At 35.0% G+C, this 14,332-nt stretch overlaps 2 non-coding genes across 2 annotated transcripts; both read right to left on the bottom strand.

Moving 5' to 3' along the window:
• Nucleotides 1-301: 301 nt before the first annotated feature.
• Nucleotides 302-462, bottom strand: LOC115983061. The gene has a single exon (XR_004089865.1). It is a non-coding gene; the product is annotated as a U1 spliceosomal RNA (small nuclear RNA).
• A 12,653-nt stretch (nt 463-13,115) lies between these two features.
• On the bottom strand, nt 13,116-13,276 carry LOC115983049. Its single transcript, XR_004089854.1, has one exon. It is a non-coding gene; the product is annotated as a U1 spliceosomal RNA (small nuclear RNA).
• Between the last annotated feature and the right edge of the window lie 1,056 nt (nt 13,277-14,332).

Genomic DNA, 14,332 nt, shown 5'->3' with positions numbered 1-14,332 from the left:
TGCAGGAAAACGCCGCTATAGGGCCCAAAAACGTCACTATAGGGCTTAAAAACGCCACTATAGGGCCCCTTGAACCTGTTATGGGACTTATAAAAAAATTTTGCAGGAAAACGCCGCTATAGGGCCCGAAAAAGTGGTATTTCCCTAATTATTTCCGAAACAGTGCTCTGTTGCTAAATATTTCAAAAATTAATGCTAATGAGCCATTTTGGCCGATATTAAAGAGTAAATTTAATAGTGCAAAATCACTTTAAATAAACAAATAAAAAGTTAAAAAAATAAAATTTAATGATTAGTTTGGCAGGGGCAGCGCTTGCGCAGCCCCCAGTGCAACAAATAATGACGTAGGCTCTTCCACTAGGGAAGACCTTAGGCCGGCACCCCTCCTTCATGTGCAATGGAGGCTACCCTCCTAGGACATGGGCCTTATGGATCACCCATTGACCCCGTCCAGGTAAGTATGTTGAGACGTGTCTCATACTTTACTTTAATACTATGCGCTTACCTCTCCCCTTCCTTATTTATTTCAATGTGGGACTTGTGGTCATTGAAAAACGCAAACACAATCAAAAGGCAATTGGGGTGGACCAGCCAAGTATCCTCCGATGATTAAATCAGTTTTGTTCTAGAAAATAAGGTTCCAACTTTTGAGGAATTCTCTTAGGAAAAAACTTACCTTGATTTGATGTAGGCAAGTCCTTATATAGAGGGTCTAGGAATGGTTACTTAATAACTTCCCCAAGATTTGTGGGAATTAGTAAGTTCAGACATCACTTCCACAACGGCTATGGAATTTATAGCCTCCAATCTTTCCGCTACAACTGCTACTGGAAGTTAAGCATCTATGAGGAAGTTACAGCGACAAATAAGGGTTTTATTCTCACTGTGGTCTGGATCTTCAACATATATGAGTAAATCCCATCATTGAGAATTTCTTAAGTGTCATGTGATCGTCTAGACATTTTTCCCATGACGACCTCTTTAAACACCTAGCCCTTGGCATCTGGACGAGCCAAAGATAGTAATTCTTTTGCTTCCCCATCAATTATGTTTATAGAATATATTGTTTTGCTAAAAGGTATGAGGCGGTTTGAGGCCCAATAATATATATCTGCAGCGAAAGTGAAACTTGTGCACTCAATGAACATCAAATTTTTTTTATTTTTTTTTTAAATTGAACACTACCAATGCTATTATAAGTCTAACCTCAATTTAGTGGATAATGATTGCTTGATCTGATGTTATGTTATGTTGAATTTACCATGGAGTAATCTATCTATGTATGATTTCAAATGCTCGTATTTGATAGTTTATGAAGACTGAAAGATCTCATTGAATCAGAAGTTTACACCTTAAAAATGAAGACTGATAAGAAGCTAACAATCACCTTAAAGATCTCTGCCGGCTCGCGGCCCCCACCATCTGCTCCTGCCATTGCCTTCACCACCAATGTTTTAATCTTTACCAATGTTGACACAACTATTGTCAGCACCACAATCTATTTATATCACCTCTATTGTCACCAGCCCACCACTACCATCATTATTATTGTTGCCTTCCCTTGGCTTGCAGCTATTGACACAACCACTACTGCTAATTGTCATCATCATTAAATTGATAGGATTGAAATTTCCATCCATTTAAAATCTCATCATTTAGCAAACACTAATTATTATTACATATGCTGAGTTACACATTACTGAATATACACTTGAATTATTGTTTTCAAACACGATTTCACAATCATAACTAAAATCATATTTTGAAAACACAATTATTGTTGCACATGCTAAGGGTTTTTTTTTTTTTTTTTTTTAATGAACGTTGCACACACTGAGTTACATGTTATCATTTACACTACAGTTGAAATCTTGTTTTAAAACATGATTTCACAATTATAAGTGAAATCATGTTTTGAACACAAGATTTTAGTTGTATCCCCATACACATTGTATAATTAGTTAATTACCACCACTCTTTAGCATATTCACTTAGTTTTTTCCTAGTTTTGCATCTACTTTTACCAACTCTAAATTGTTGGTCTTTTAGCTTAGAGAATTTAGGGCAGTCCAGGACATGTTTGAGAGGTTGTTCAAGACTTAAACAAGTTTGAAAGGTTATTCGTGACCAAGGTCTAGTTTATTGCAAGCAGTCTAAGGATCTAACTATTCTTGCCTCTATTACCAAAGTTTTAAGAGAACCAAATATAATAATGACCATGTATTTGTCCTTTTTATTATTATTGGGGATCTATCTATTCTTGTCTCTGTCACCAAAGTTCTATTTTAAATCTCAACTATAACCTTAACAATATTGAGGGAAGTTCAATGGTGAGAAATTGCGAACTCCCATGCAAGTATAAGCTTAGGCCTATTTGGTAGTTCATGTAAGTCTACATCTCCACCGCTCATAACTCACCACGTGGCGAGTTATGACAAAAATTGCGTTATTTTTGTAGTCCAAATATTTGTTATAATTGGTGGTCTAGCAAAATGAAACCAAATGTTTTTTTTAATTGCATAAATCATTTATGATAAAACATTTTTTCCTTTTCTTTTTGCTGAATTAAAAATTAAAAAAAAAATTACAACAAGATTGACCCAAGATTTCTTGCAATCTTGGAAGAGATTTTCTAACGAAACATAAATTTGATTCTTCATACTTGCAAGTTGCAATCTTAGGAAAATACATTGTAATGTAACATATGATCATATATTGGCAGACGATTTAAATCATGCACTTTAGTCCAAGATTTCATGCAATCTTCTTTCTTATCTTCTTCATTTTTTTTTTTTTTTTTTTTTTTTGAGAAGGAGATTTCATGCAATCTTGGAAGAAATCTTTTGGATGAATAAATTTGACTTTTCATACATGCAATCTAGAAAAGATTATTATAATTAAAGAACCATTTATTGAAGGATGATTTAAACTTCATGAACATGACAATTGACATATTAACAGCGATGGGTATATTAAAACTTGGGGTTGTTATTAAGATTATGTGGCATACCATTCACAGGAGCAAGTGGCCAAGGCTGGCATTAGCCTTAGATCACTTAGTTCATTGGCTAGGACTTCTATTAGAAAAATGTCTTAAAATTGTGGGTCAATAATTACTTTCACTAAAAAAAAAAAAAAAAACATATGTAGATTGTGCACTCTTTCCCTTACCTCCAAATAGACTCCCAAATTTTTAAATCAATAAAATTCAACCAGATTGAAATTGTAGGGGTGAAAGGCCAGGGAGCCCATATCTATGTATATATTGGGTCAGGGGCCCAATTCGAGGACGTTAAACACTTCCAGAGAGGTCTGTGCCAATAACGGAATAAATGGAATCCGATCAGGGCCAGCCCGGGGAAAAACGAGGAAGAATCCCTCCTCGGCTGGGCAAGACCGAGGAGGAAGGGCATAGTCTGCCATCAAGAGCAACATTCCGAACCATTTCATGGAAAAAGATAAGTATTAAGAAGGAACAGGACAAAAGAAAGCTATAAAATATCTAAAATAAGGCTGCTACCATGGCATTGAATGCTCTACAGCTGGTCAAACCATGCTTTTTAGCCTTACAGTTAGTCTCAAAGACTTTAGGGAGAGGTTGATGGGACAAGTATCAGAGTTATTAATCTAAATCTACACATGGAAGGTGGAAATAAGAGGAGGAAGATAGTATAAAATAAAGGAGGGACCCTGATAGAAAGAGATCCAAAAAATGGAGAAAGAAAGAAGGGCAGTAATAAGGACCGGACTAATAGCCTAATCCGGAAGACATACAAGAACTGATCTCCTCGGATCGTGCCGAGGGTGATTTTCTTTAAGTATAACCTGCCTGTTCTTATTTTATTGGCATTTCAATCTACCATAACAACTATCCAACTCATTAGAGCCTAGATTCCCAACTCATTCTCTACAAATTCATTGTTTTGGGGCTTTTTTGGCTCATGTCCATATATCTTTTGGGTCGGGGAGCCAAATTGCGTCCTTACAATTGGCGCCGTCTGTGGGAAAGTCTAGTGTTTTAGTGAGTTCAATGCTTAACATACTGAGGCGATGCAGCAGGAGATCGATCATTTAAGGAGGCCATTTTGGCAATGATGCATGCTACGAGGAGGATTGCCAAGTAGGATATGATATTGGGGGCTTTCTATACCGAATACATACCTCACGCTTCTGTGAAGGGTGAAGCCTTCACTGATCTGGTGGTCGAGTTCATTGAAACCCTATTTAAAAAAATTGAGAAACAAAACATGAATGAAAAGTCCGCTGGCATGGTCTCACTACACCGGACCCTTTGTCCAGGAGGATACATATTGATGATGTTGCAAATCAAAGGGGATCCGAAGTGGGGCTAGTTTTAGTATCTCCTGAAAAGGTATAATTATTAACGAAAGTTTCCATTGACATATGCTTATCCATTGTGCAAATGCATTGTACTTCATAATGGCATCTTTTATAAGTGTTCAAACAAAACCAAAGTCATGCCTGCAGTCCTTGGACCCGATGCTTTGAGGAAATTAACACTATGCCATCTTTTATAAGTGTTCAAACAAAACCAAGGTCATGCCTGAAGTCCTTGGACCAGATACTTTGAGGAAATTAACACTATGGCATCTTTTATAAGTGTTCAAACAGAACAAAGTCATGCCTACAGTCTCGGACAAATGCTTTAGGGAAATTAACACTATGGCATCTTTTATAAGTGTTCAAATAGAACCAAAGTCATGCCTGCAGTCTTCAGACTAGATGTTTTGGGGAAATTAACACTATGTCTTTTTATAAGTGTTCAAACAAAACCAAAGTCATGCCTGCAGTCCTTGGACCCGATGCTTTGAGGAAATTAACACTATGCCATCTTTTATAAGTGTTCAAACAAAACCAAGGTCATGCCTGAAGTCCTTGGACCAGATACTTTGAGGAAATTAACACTATGGCATCTTTGTAAATGTCTGGCAAAACCTAAGTACAAGATGGCCCCCTCGGATCACTTGCTTTGCATTCAATATTCTATGATGGATTGCACAATTTGTAGTACAAGCACACGATCATTTTCCTTATTATTATTTTTTTACTAAGTTAATTTACTTGAGTTAGTAGCCATGCACTACTGCCGGCTTTGATAAAGTTAGAGTGGCAATTTTTCATTACTGACAACAACATCAATTTTAAGTCCCATTAGAGGGAAAAATAACAACGTCACCATTCATAAAAATAGTTATTACAGAGAAAAGAAAGACTCACGAAGTAAAAAGTGCAACCCTTTTTATTAGATAAAGGAAATGTACATTATGCATAACAACAAACCTCCACTACAAAATAGGAGACCTATCTATCATTTTTTCTCTTAATTACAAGATGTTCTGCTATCAAAGCTGAAAAGCAGAAAGCCTGTCTATCTTTGTTCTTGTTAATTTGCTCGATCAACCTTGGATTGTTTTTACATTTATGCACACATGATATGTGTTGAAACCCAAAATGCTGTCACACCAAAAATCTGATGCGATCTGCACTTGCTATGGGCCTTGGCTGGAGAAGAAGGATCTTCTTTCTTGCTCGGCTGAAAGGCAGGAACATCTTTGGCCTCTGCTTCCTTCGTCTTGACCGTATCATCTAAGGCCTTGGCGGGATCCTTGGTTTCTGAGGAGGGCCCGGTTTCCTTGCCCTTGCCTTTATCCTTGGCCATCTCATCCCCTAGGCCTTGATCCCCATTTTGGCTGGATCCTTTGGAAGCCTTAAAGATTTGAGAGTTTGAAATTTCTGGAGAACTCGAAGATTTGTAAAGCGAAGAAGAATGATTCCCCCAGGGCACCTTATATAGAAGGCAAAACCTAGTGGGAATTATCCTGCTTGAAATTCAAAGAGAAAGTTACAAGCGGGAAAAATCCCGCTCAATTTCCAACAAAATCCTCAGCTGTTGGATCAGCATCATGTTGTAGAGTGTGGGGAACATGGAGCCGTAAGAATTTAATGAAAGCACGTCTCGTATATTGAAATGTCAGGAGCGTGACTTGAACAGTTATCTGTATAGTCAGAGGGGATGTAAATTGGGCGAGAAGGAATTATCATCACGTCGACATCCTCCTTTCCCCTTGAGGAGTCAGAAAGAAGGATCTCGAGAGGCTATTATAGGGGTGAAAGGTTAGGGAGCTCATATCTATGTATATGTTGGGCCAGGGGCCCAATCTGAGAACGTTAAACACTTCCAGAGGGATCTGTGCCAATAAGGGAATAAATGGAATCCGATCAGGGCCACCCCGAGGAAAAACGAGGAAGAATCCCTCATCGGCTGGGCAAGGCCGAGGAAGGAGGGCATAGTCTGCCATCAAGAGCAACATTTCGGACTATTTCATGGAAGAGGATAAGTATTAAGAAGGAGACAAAAGAAACTTATAAAATATCTAAGATAAGGCTACTACCATGGCATTGAATGCTCTGCAACTAGTCAAACCATGCTTTTCAGCCTTACAATTACTCCTAAAGATTTTAGGGAGGGACTGATGGGATAAGTATCAGAGTTATCAATCTAAATCTACACGTGGAAGGTGGAAATAAAAGGAGGAGGATAGTATAAAATAAAGGAGAGACCTTGATAGAAAGAGATCCAAAAAATGGAGAAAAAAAGAAGGACAGCAATAAGGACCGGACTAATAGCCTAATCCGGAAGACATACAAGAACTGATCTCTTTGGACCGTGTCGAGGGTGATTTTCTTTAAGTATAACCTGCCTATTCTTATTTTATTGGCATTTTAATCTACCATAACAACTATCCAACTCATTAGAGCCTAGATTCACAACTCATTCTCTACAAATTCATTGTTTTGGGGCTTTTTGGGCTCAGTTCCATATATCTTTTGGGTCGGGGAGGCAAATTGCGTCCTTACAAAAATTTTAAAGATTTTTACAAAATAATAATAACAATAATTGTCAATGTGCTGAATTATTATTGATTATCTTTCTCATAACACCTTGAGATTTTAGTTTTTGTAATTTATTTTTTCACACAAAATATTGTCAATAATAGGTACCCAATCTTCCGCCCAACTACACATTAAACCATCTCTCTCTCTCTCTCTCTCTCTCTCTCTCTACGCCAAAATCAAATCTAAAAATTAGATTTCAACTATCCATAAATTAAAATTCATTCTAAATAATAATAATAAATCTCCATCTCCTTTATTAAATTTTACTCTTGAACCATGGTATTTGATTTTCTATAAAAAATTAATCTTGGTTTGGTAAGTATTAATTTATTAAGTTGTGTTAAGGTTATCTGGTGATTCTATTGTTAAGTAAAGTTGCAATAATGCCCTTGATATATAATTCATATTATAATTTTACATTTAAGATAGTGTTTATCTTATTTTAAATACTTTTTAATTATAATTTCCTAATATGAAAATATCACTGCAAATGTGAAAAATGAGAGAGAGAGAGAGAGAGAGAGAAAGAGAGAGAGAGAGAAGTTGAATTTCAAGCAGGATATCGTGATAAATTTGTTACTAGCAATTTAAAATATAATAAAGTATATAGATGAAACCTTACAAATGATTTTTAAAAATATTCATTAAAAAGAGTTAAACAAAAAATAATGGCATAATACAATAGAAAGATAATAAAGAAAACAATCATAACAACGATCAAACATGTAATATTGCAATTCTTGATTATATTTAAAAACTATATTCTTTTTCCAGTTTCACGTCTACAAAATTTTATTTACATGCAGTACTTGAAATAACTATTTTTGCAAACAAATATTTTTCAAAATTGAAATTGATAATTCTACTTGATATTTGATTATAGTACAAGAAGATTAAGTGAATTGGTCATTTTATAAATTGGAAATAAGATGTTAGCAAATTCCTAATAACAAAATGTTGGATGTAACTTTGTATTTCAAAAAATAATAAAAATGATTTTTTTTAAATGTTATATATATAATTTATTGATTTTTTAGAAAAAAAATATTATTTAATTGGTATACTTAAAAACCCCACTTTTTTGTTTATTAAAAAAAAAAAACACTTATAACTACCATATTAGGTTTCAATTATATTGAACCAGCCTAACAAGGAGTTAAAATTTCACTATCACGAACAAAACGATTTATAACTTATATTACAAGAATCAGCTTGGGTAGAATGCACTGGACCTAATCCTTACCTTCTATTATTTATAGTGTTCCCAATTGAAGCTCAAATTTTTTTATAAGTTATTCTAACTAATTATAGTAAACTATAGACTATAATATAACTATAGTATATAAAAAAAATGGAGAATAAAAAGACTTAAACAATATTTGCACAGTTGCACTTTATATTTTGAAAAATTGGGTCGATTTTATATCTATATATATTTAATTTTATAGAATACTTTTCGGTTACTATTTTTTTGCAGATTGTTTCATTTTTTTTATTTATCATATTTTTAGTAGAACTATGGTGACCTGATCCTGATCTGAATGGTCAAATCTTTGGTATCTCCACATAGCGCATCATAAGAGCACCTAAAGACAAGAGTCGAATCAAAATGAATTTTGTGATAAGACATGGTCTTGTTCTTGTACCATGTACAAAAGTTTTAAGAATACACTACTGTAGTGATTTGAAAAGGGTAAAGCTTCTTTGAAAGTACAAGGAGACAAGGATCCAAAAATCTATGTCAATACTTTAGTGGGTGAGTTGTGTGAATAAGTCTGAGAGTTCCATTGCACTTCCCTATAAAACCTTCACTGCCCTGACAGGCTCAGCCAACATCAATAACAATATATAAAGAGAATCACACAAATTTGAAATAGCTAAACTAGCAAAACATGCATACCCAATAGGCCAAATATATAGTCCAACAGTGTGTATCTACAACTATTTAGAGATAAGGTTCTCTTCTCCATGATTAAAGTTCAAGATCATTTGCTCTCTTTTTTTCTTATTTTAATTGTAGCTCTTGTGGTTTTTGACTTTTTGTTTGATTGTCAATTATTTGGGTAGTTGGAGATTCCTTCTTAAAAAAGTGTTTCCATCTTTGGATACTAAGAAATTTCCTGACTGTTGCTCTGTTTAATTTTGGGGAGTTCATAATGACTTATATGTTTAATTCGGTGCAGGTTGTTGTTGTTTTTTTAATTTATGGCCTTTTCCTCCAAGTAATGAATTATTGTCTTCTCCCAAAAAAAAAGAAAAAAAAAGGGTAATGAATTATTGGACTTTTTCCTCATAGGCAAGCATCTTATCCAAGGAATTGGAGCTGGTATAATATAATACCTACTGTTCTGGATATGAAGCTGCTTGATGAAGTTATTCAAGGGAGTCCAGAAACCACTTTATTTCCTTCACCTTGATTTCACATGTGAAATTATGTACTTGTGCTATAGTTAGCAGTGTTGCATATTGAGTGAAAAGCACGAGCATAGTCAGAATACATTGTAATTATGGGTATGCAAGTAGAGTTGTCTTTGCAATGGACGTATAGCTCATTTATCACCTTTGGAACATTATTTTATCATTATAGATGATTGAAATTTGGAAGGCAGATAAGTAGGCTCAACAAAAGGACATTAAGGACTAGGTTTGTGAAAGTTTTGCCTAGAAAAGTCTTTTATGTAATTTTATCAGTCTTAGAGTGTTGTTTATTTTAGGATTTTATTTTTTATTTTAGTCCTTTATAGGTGTAAAGTTCATTCCTGTTATACTTGGTTTAAGGGCATTTCATCTTGATGAGAGTCAGCTTTATGGGGCTTGTAATGGGTCTTGTTTCTTTATATCATCTAGAGAATCGATTCTTTTGGGCTATTTCATGAATTATATTTTTAGAAATGAATAAATTACCCATCACGCTTGCTTCAGGTTCAGTATGAAAATGAAAATGGTTCTGGAAGACCTTGTTTATCTTTGTTATTGTTTCTGTGAGTGAGAGGAAAATAAAATTTTTACAATCATGAAATGGGTCATTCTCTTAAATGAATATGTCACACTACTCAGCTGAACTCAATATCAGCATTTTTGTATAAAAAAACAGAAATGATTCTGGAGATCAATAAGGAATACATATACATGGATAAGTTTGAGCATATTGTCGTCTGAGTTCTTTTGGAAATTGGTCTTTCTATTTTCTTGGAGTTTGTGAGGGCTTTAATAATCATTTGGCGACTGATTAAATACATTTTACATTGAAAAAAAAAAACACTAAGTTGGGCTTGGACATTCCCATTCAAAGTTAAAACAAAAGTTGCAAATCCTTGTGACAGTTATACGAACCTGTTACAGTGGAAGCAGAATAACGTTCTGTTTCAATCTTGTTGAAGCGTAGTGGCAATTACCGGCTATTGTTTACATGGCAACTCTCTGATCACTGGCATCTGCATATTCAGCCATAGATTTTATTTCAGAGACTCAAAATGCTTTTGGTGACTTTTTCAGGTATCAAGTGAGGAAGCCATTGAAACTGCTAAACTGCTTGCCTTGAAAGAAGGTTTGCTGGTAGGATACTTACTTAAGGTAATGGCTCTATAAGAACTTTTTACAATTCGTTTCTATGCTGAACGTGGAAGCATGTATTTTGCAGGTTGGGATTTCATCTGGTACTGCAGCTGCTGCTGCAATAAAATTGGCAAAGAGGCCAAACTAATTGCTGTAAGTCCAAGTGTCTTCTTTAAATTGATATAGAATCTTTGTTGCGCTTCATTAAATGTATTTTGGTATTGTGCTTAGCTTGATTTAATTAATTTCAAAATTTGCTCCAGAATCCCTCTAATTATGTCTCCTACAACTCTTAGGATTTATATTTCTTCAATTTTCTCATCCTAATCCAGGAGGTAAATATTGTTCAAGGCTTCAAGCTCTACAGTACTTCTGCAAAGCTGCTACTTGTGGGCAATAATATCATATTGATCAGTCCCCTTTGTCTTCATTTTTTTATATAAATGGGTCTTTAAAAATAAAATTTAAAATTGAAAAAAAAAATTGTGACACCCTAATGCTTTTTAAGTCCAATAATTTCAAAAAAAAAAAAAAATCATTTGAAAAAAATTTCAGAATATTTAGGCCCAAGTTTTAATACTGGTGTTCCTAGGAGTTGCATAAGTATTGCATACCTGCTTAACTAACCTAGAATCGGATTTGATTCATATTAAATGACCTACCTACTAAAAAGTATAAATTCCTAAGTTGGCTTAAAACAAAGACCAGGTTGAGTCTGTATGAAAGTAAGGTTCAATATGGGTTTGGGCACCCCAAAAAACGATATATGCAATCCAGTTGTCAGACCTAAACTTTGACCTTTTGCCACCCTTAACTCATTTTTCCATTGCAATTATGTGTAGGATTGTATAAAATGCACAGACGGCTTAGAGTTAGAGCTGTACTAGTCTGTGTATTCCAAACTCAAGTCCATTAACTATTCTGTTTGATTTTGTTTTGAATACAGGTTATCTTTCCCAGCTTTGGAGAGCGTTATCTGTCTACTGCACTCTTTGATTCCATTAGGCATGAGGCAGAAAATATGACTTATGACTGATTGTTTCTGAATATCAGAAACTGCTTTATGTATGTTGTGCAATCTACATATTTGAAATAATGAGAACTTCCTATGGTCTGTTTGCTGTATGATCAACAGCTTGACTAATAAAAGTTTGATAGATTGACTTGATAGCCTCAATCTTCAAATTTTCTAAGCCTAAAGAATTCATATTTCAGGGTTACATTGCATTTAAATAGTCTGAGCTTTCATTTTCAATGAACACCATGATCCTTCCAGTCTATATATCTATGTATTACTGAAAAAAAAAAAAATTCTCTTTAACGTTCATTTTCATGTCCTTCTAAAAATAGCACTTTTGGCGTGATGACACTTTACAAAAATACAAATTTTTTTGTGAAGTGAGGGAGGCAAGGATTGAGATTGAAGTATCCGGAAAGGGATTTCACACTTAGATTAAGTTATAGTAAAATTTTTATCTTGAATAAAAAATAATAATAATAATAATAAGGCATAACAAAAATCTACAAAAATAGGGCATAACACTTCGATTAACCCTTAACCCTATTACTTTAGTAATTTACTAATAACAATTAAGGGCACAAAGAGAAATATAGAAATTTAAATCTAATCAAATTCCATAACACATAAAAATGAGAGGCACTGTTCCACAACATTTTCACCACAAATTATAGATTAAAGCACTCACAGCAATGGAGCTAAATAGCTATATAGCTATTTTAGCTCCACCAAAACACAAAAAACCACCATCCAGCAGTGGAGCTATAGCTATTTTTTTTAGCTTCATTGCTATAGTTCACATCTATAAATAGATATGCACTGTAACTGAGAGCTAAAAAATAAAATAATTTTTTATTCTCACTTCCTATTAAAATATTATTTATTTGTTTTTCCTTTTCAGTTCAGAACTCTCAACTCTCACTTCTCTCTCTCTCAACTCTCTCAGCTCTCTCTCAACTTCCTCTCACTGTTGCCAGCCCACCCCCACGCTCCCGATCCACGCGCCAACCCATTTCGCCCTTACTTGTTTTTGTTGTGGGCTGTGGTGTGGTGGTGGTTGTGGTTGTGGTTGTGTGGGTAGATCGGCATCAGTGGATGGCTGGGTTCATCGACATTAGTGGATATATTACCTAGTGAGGAATGGATCGGTGGGTGGGTAGGTTTGTGGGTAGATCGGTGTGTTCACGGTGGTGGCTCGAGTGGGTTTTGTGTTGGTGGGTGTGGGTGTTGCCTGGTGGGTGTGGGCTTGGTTGATTTTTTTTTCTTTGTTGTGGGCTGTGGTGGTGGTGGTGGTTTTGGTTGTGGTTGTGTGTGTGGCTGATGGTTGTATGTAGTGAATATTTTATTTTATTGTAGTGAGATAAATTATTTTATTGTAGTAGATATATTATTTTATTGTGTTGAAAGCTAAAACTTAAAATAGATCCACTGTTGCAACGTGTCTATTGTGAATGCTCTTATAGTATAAAAAAATAGTTTCAATGTTCAAGTTTCTCCATAAAAATACATGACACATAAAAATTCCACATTTTAGTGTGAGTAGTTAAATCTACTCTTCCTTGAGAAAGATATACTCTTATTCTTTATTGCATATGAGAAGAAACCAATTTAGAATATAGTATTGACAGGGGCCGCGCGAACGCAGGCCCCCTCTACCACAAACTATGACATAGGCTCCACCACTTCGCTAGACCTTAGGTAAGCACCCCTCCTAAGTGCAATGGAGGTCACTAGCCTAGGCCATGGGCCTTCTTGATCACCCATTGACCCCGTCCAGGTAAGTATGTTGGCATGTGAAGCTCACATCTTATTTATACACCAAGTTGACCCCTACTCTGACATAAATTAGTGATGTGGGATGAAAGATGGATTGTTGTAGTGTAACACATTGAGGCAGTGAGGCATAACATTGTTGTCAACCAATTTAGGATTTTGGTTTGATCAAAACAATATTTTGGATGATCAAATATCAATCACTTTCCACCTTGGTGATAACTAACAATTCTGGAGGAATTTTTTAGTCTGACAGAACAAGTCCTTCGTATACTTACCTCATTGTTGAGGTGCTTTCTGTCAGAAAGTTTTTACAATTCCACATCCAGCCTTCAACTTTGTGTTATACCAATGATAAACCAATTTTGCTAAGAGGTTTATAGTTCAACTAGTATATCCTAGTGTTTTTAATAGCAACATTCAATGTTTAAATCTCCTCTCCTTCATTATATCTATCAAATTTATTATGAAAAATGAAAAAGAAAGATAAACCAATGTTAATATGCTTTGTCAAGATTAAGTAATTCGGATACAAATGAAAAACTAAAACCAATCTTCCAAAATTCTTGGAAATCCATATGAGATATATCCGTACATAATTTGAACTTCGAGAGAATACCTTTTAAAAAAAAAAGTTCTCCTAGTCCTATACTATTCCAAAATGTGAAGAAGAATTTTTTCCCATGTAAGTATGTGTATTTCCTACGCAAAAAATCCCTAGTGTGCATGTAATGCGAAGAATCCTTTCCCATATTTGCATTTCCATGTCACCACGTGAACGGGAGAAGTTATTTTCATGAAAGCGAGACTCCAAGTACTGCCCACAAGCACTCCAAGTGTTCATGTGATAATCATTTTCGTGATAGCAAGACTCCAAGAGTCCAATTGTCCCCATAGAAGAGCTTTAAAGAAGCAGTTTTGTGGCACAAGCAGGGAGAATCTAGAAAAGACTCCAACCCTTCTACCTTTAATACCCCTTCTACTCTTGAGAAAACTCTCTTATTTGTTGATAAGGAATATTTCTACAAAGTACTCATTACCTACATGTGCACCCGTCACCTACAAGCT

This window comes from Quercus lobata, chromosome 3 (assembly GCF_001633185.2).
Source record: "Quercus lobata isolate SW786 chromosome 3, ValleyOak3.0 Primary Assembly, whole genome shotgun sequence".
Lineage (NCBI taxonomy): Eukaryota > Viridiplantae > Streptophyta > Magnoliopsida > Fagales > Fagaceae > Quercus > Quercus lobata.
The sequence above is the reverse complement of the archived record's forward strand: the minus strand, read 5'-3'. Positions and strand labels throughout refer to the sequence as shown.